Genomic DNA, 5,876 nt, shown 5'->3' on the forward strand with positions numbered 1-5,876 from the left:
CAAAGAGTAAAAAAATCCCTCATTCTAAGTCCGTTTCCGATGAACTTTATATCCACGAGAAGGTGGCGGGAAGCCCTACGCTACCCTCGACACCTCCAAACCTAAAACCTCCAGGATAAAACCCAGGACCATAAAAGACCGAATTGCCCCTACTCTTTGGTTTCCGAGACCCCAACCGAATACTTTCAAACAGGGTGTTACAGCTTTATCGTCACCTATTTAATGAACATGACCAAACTTAACTTATAATTAATATACCCAAAATACCCTTAGGTTAAAGACAAGTAAATTTCGAAAAGTCAAAAATTCAACTAAGTCAGCTCAGCTGGGTACGCCTAGCGTACTCATCTTATACGCTTAGCGTACACATGCCCTGACCATAAATGAGGCGTTGACCTCGTACGCCCTATGTACCATAGCGTACGCCCCGCGTATGTGCAACCATCATTTCCTTCTATTAAGAACTTAATCCCTTAAGCTCTTTCATCCAAATTCTAGACCTAGTCCTCAAATGATGTCCTCAACCATAAATTTTCCAACTTTAAGGTCTTGCATGGCCATTAAGTGCTCAATACCAAAAACCCTAACTTCTTAACTCTTTAATACATCCTAGCTCATGAATGGAAGGAAACTAACGTCCAATATTACATTTTTATGGTTCCTAATAACTCCATAATGGATAAAGTTTCTAACTTTATCCATTAGAATGGTCCAACCAACCAATATCTAGTCTTTATGTAACACCGAAAAATTTTAAATTTATTTTATTCATTTTTATTTCATAAAAATGCACATTATCCTATATAAACACTTTTTATTTAAAAACCATCAACAAGGTTTTCAGAACATTATGAGATTCCAGAATCTATATTCATCACTCTTTTATTTTGTGTGTGTACAATCGAGCCGCCGCCTTCCAGCGATTCTGAAGAACCCGAAACACATAACACATAACACGGTAAGCACGAAGCTTAGTAAGTTCCCCAAAATACCACATACAACACATACGCCACTCAAGGCTACAATATGACCCTCCGGTCGGTGTGTCTCAGCGGAACCCTCCAGTTCCGTATCGTTGGACCCTACGGTCCGGTCTGTATCGTTGCACCCTCTGATTCGGTCTATATCGTTGGACCCTCCGGTCCGGTCTATAAACTCCGCATAGCATAAATCACAAAGACATGATGCATAGCATATCACATATAACATAATACTCAATGTAAGCACATAAGACCCTCCAGTCACACATAACTACCACTCAAGGTAACATATAGTGAGAAGACTCACCTCGGGTAATTCTCGAAAAGTCTCGAACTCGAAATACCGATCTAGCCGCTGCCTAATCACATAAATAAATAACTCTAAATCAGCAGTGTCTCTCAAAGGCTAGACAAGTCTCATACTATGCTTCCCATAAGGGTAAAAGACCATTCTACCCCTCCCCTGGCCCAATAGTCCACTGGTTGACTAAACCCTAAAAGTCAACGGAAGTCAACGGTCAAACTTTGACCAGACTCGTTGAGTCAGAAAATGACTGGGTGAGTCCACGCGCGTAATCAGATTCCTTACAAGGTCTCACTCGACTCACTGAGTCACCCACCCAACTCGTCGAGTCTCAACTGATCACGAAACTCAGGTAAACTCGATCCGACTCGTCGAGTCCTCCGATGGACTCGGCGAGTCTCCTCCATGACCAAACTCATCCGACCTTCTGAGGTCAGATCTGCTTCACCAACTTGTAGATTTATCCTTCTAGTACCCACAAATCACGTAAAGGCCCAAACTTTATGTCCATGCATCATGATTAGAGCCATAAATGACGAAATAGCCATCTAAATGGAAACCTATGCTCAAACTCTCTATGTGACTGAATAAAGCTAAACATAAGGGACTCTCTGGACCTCCCATGGTCCAGATCTAAGGCTTATTCCACATTGGGACCTCAAACATTCCATAAACCTCTAAAGAGAATGGTTAAGAAACCCTAGATTCATGAAATCAACATCAAACAGGAGAAATGGTCCAGTTTGTTACCTCAAAGTGAAGCTCCAGGCTTCATAACCTCAGTACATCAACCCTCTTTGGTCCCTCTTGCTAGAATCTCATCTTCTCTTTAGAAATGACACACCAAAATGCTCAAGATGGCTCTTCTTTACTCTCTAAGCTTTCAAGGACGATTTAGGGTTTCTCCAGGGTAAGGACAGCCGCAATTGAAGACCCTGAGGTTCTTTAAATAGGTCCCAAACCCGGACAATTAGGGTTTTCCTCCACTGTGTCGACTCGTCGAGTCCATTTATTTAAACACGTCACCTGATCGCGCCCTTACTCGACGAGTTAATCCACCAACTCGCCAAGTCCCTTCGATTAAATCAAAATATATAAATAATATAATGCATACCCAAGAATCTGGATGTTACAATTCTCCCCACTTGAATTAGATTTCGTCCTTGAAATCGCTCCTTGACCCCACATAATTAGAATCCAATAACCCGTAAGATACCACCATAGGATCTCATACCACACTAATATCACTAAAGAGGGCACCTCCCGTACAAATTATCCTCATGCCACCTTCTACCAGAATCATCAACTCTGAAAACTCACTGTTCCTATGATTCTTCCTAACGAAAACCATCGATCGGCTATCGATCATCCATGTCACTCGCACCACGTGCTCCTCATCCCGCTCAAAGGAGCGAAAGGATCACGCTACACAGGGAACCCATCCCTTGCACTATCATCGAAATCTTGTCTGAACAAAGACTCTCAAAACCTTGCCTTCGAACTCAGGGAAATGTTTATGTTTAATCAGAATCATCTACTGACGTATAGCAATCTCAAGCCTCAACTTCCTGCCAGATCTCCCTTTCCAACCCTGAGCACCAGGTTACCCATGACTTTCACTATTGAACCTCCCAAGAAGATCCATGCATGACCTGCCACTTCCTTCTCACAACAAGTGTTTAAACCCATGGTGACACACAAGTCACCAATTCTCGCTATCCCCAGTGAACACTAAAATCCACACTCGAATATCAGCTCACTCCTGACACTTGACATCTAAGGCTCAAGAATTTCGTGCAACTCTCTGCACTATCCCATCCAAGCACTGAACCTCTAGTCTCAATTCCAGATGACAACTAACTTTTCAGAAAAGTACTCATTCTCTGAATCTGAAACCTCATATCGCCTTCTCGGCGCACTATTAAAATCAAACTCATCTCAAGAGTTTGATCAATCCCCGGGTTGGACCACTCGCCCCAAGAACCACTCATTTCGATACTGATGCCTCGCGACCCACACTTAACTCACTCATCTACAACAAGCACGATTCCATCCAATATAACCACTCCAGACAAATGAGATAACCACAATATCGTCCCTGATTTAACCATCAGGCTCCCATACCTCATATATTTGGGCTACCCAAGCCAAACAACCTTTTTGTGTTACGCCCTGATCATAGAATAGTTATCCCAACATTCTATTACTGACTAGAGAGTACTACCACCCTCGCAATATCTCAACCCTTCCTTGATTCGTGCATGCTACGGCTCCCCATGGCATCACTACAACCTCTCTCTGACCTGTGAGTACTACAGCTCTCGTAGCATCACCCCAACCTCTCTGATCCGTGAATACTACGGCTCCCCGTAGCATCACCCTAACCTCTCTGATCCGTGAATACTACAGCTCCCTGTAGCATCACCCTAACCTCTCTGATCCGTGAATACTACGACTCCCCGTAGCATCACTCTAACCTCTCTGATCCGTAAATACTACGGCTCCCCGTAGCATCACTCTAACCTCTCTGATCCGTGAATACTACGACTCCCCGTAGCATCACTCTAACCTCTCTGATCCGTGAATATTACGACTCCCCGTAGCATCACTCTAACCTCTATGATCCGTGAATACTACGACTCCCCGTAGCATTACTACAACCTTTGCTCTAAGCCACTGAACTGTGGCTCCCCGCAGTCTTACCACACCAGCCTTTGCCTCTTCATAATCCCACTTTCATGCAGACGCCACACCGCGATCATGAACTTATGCCCTGCGGACCGGCCATGCGTGGGTGTACACACCTACTCAAGCTATGCACTGCTATTTCTGACAGCATCCGAACACACCTTTCCCTGCTGCAAACCACATTCCCGAATAATCTCACCTGATGTCATTTGGCCATAGGGATCTCACCGGAACCGTACTCACTTGATACCCACTATCTGCCTCCGACTCACAATTCCAAAATAATCCGAACTTAATGACCGCATATTCCGATACTTCAGGACACCATAACAACATCCCACGATGCCTTATCTCACTCACTAATCTCACACTCACAACATCGTACACGGATACTGCCCCCCTTCATTAAAATCTCGAAATCGATCTTCATCTTGCAACACTTGCTACCTCGAAGTATTCCCTTTCCAAATTGAACACATGACATCGCCATTAACCCGTAACTCGACTACAAGGACCCAAAAATTCACCCATTGCCGATCGCTACTCATACCATCTTACTCATACCGTCTCCAAAATTAGCTAACATGCCAATTGTTGCTTTTCCTGGTGAGGAGATCACATTTTGAACATATACCTGTCAACCTCTGCTGCTGCTCTCTAAACTCAAGGACTTAACTGTCTCGTCTTGTTTTACACCCTGAAATTATGACCCGAACAACCTCTCTGACCAACGGCCACCTGCCATAGAATCACTCATTCCATCCTGATCATGCACGACAGGCATCATCTCACTTGCACCTCGCCCTATCCACCAATTTAGCCCTGAACCCATGAATCTGCCACACAATCACTATAACCAGTTCTCTAACTGCCTCCGCACAATTTTCAAATCCCTTCAGCAATTACCTGGTTCTCCCCCACTTAGGGTTCGAACCATCGCCAATTAGCGCACTTTCAATCCATCCACAAACTGCTTCCATTAATAACATCGCATATATTCTCTGATTGAGCTACGCAACGCTTGATGATCTCCCCGATTAGAAACCTAGCAATACCAAATACTCCGAATCACAGACGAAGCCCCCATAATTTCTCCTCATGACTTCCTTTAATCATTCAGGACCTCATACTGCCCCATAACTGGACATCCCAACTGCCCCGATTCACCCAAGACTCCCCGTTTCCACCATTGGCTTTATGGTCCAAGAAATACTTCACCACGGAAAAACTGCTCAAACACCCTGAAAAGATCACCACCAGTACTACTCCATGGCCTCCAATTTCTGGAACCAGAAACTCGATAGCTTACTCCCCTTCTCAAGAACGGAAACCACGTAACTCTTTCCATAGAAGGTGATGGCTCATCCATCGGCCGATGGCTTGACTCGAACCCCGCTTCTTCAACAACATCATCCCACTTATCCTTAAGCCATGCAGTTTCCACTGGCACCTCACAAATAAAACCTCTTAAAACGAATACCATTTCTCTTTCAAGCATACTCCCTCGAACTCATTTAAATTGGCCCTCAAGTCGCATACTCTCTCATACCTGAGCTCGGTATAATCAACCTAATGGCATAACTGGTAGGACCAGTAACACTAATCATCGCAGCCATGGTACTCGAACCATGTTGCTATCTCTCTGCCTGCTATAAATGATGGTACTCGAACCATAAAATCACTTCCCAACCTGCTTCCAAGCATGGTACTCAAACCATACAATCCCCTCTCATCTGCCACTGATCATGGTACTCAAACCATACGATCCCTATCATCTGCTACTTAGAATCCCAGGAACTTTCCATGTATCGAGTATGGCTCCCCTGCTTTCAGTAGTATGGGCCCATACTACCTGCCACATCTACCCATACTTTCTACATGAATCATCCCAGATCTCCTAAGTA

Source organism: Lactuca serriola, chromosome 7 (assembly GCF_051521515.1).
Source record: "Lactuca serriola cultivar US96UC23 chromosome 7, Lser_US96UC23_V15, whole genome shotgun sequence".
NCBI lineage: Eukaryota > Viridiplantae > Streptophyta > Magnoliopsida > Asterales > Asteraceae > Lactuca > Lactuca serriola.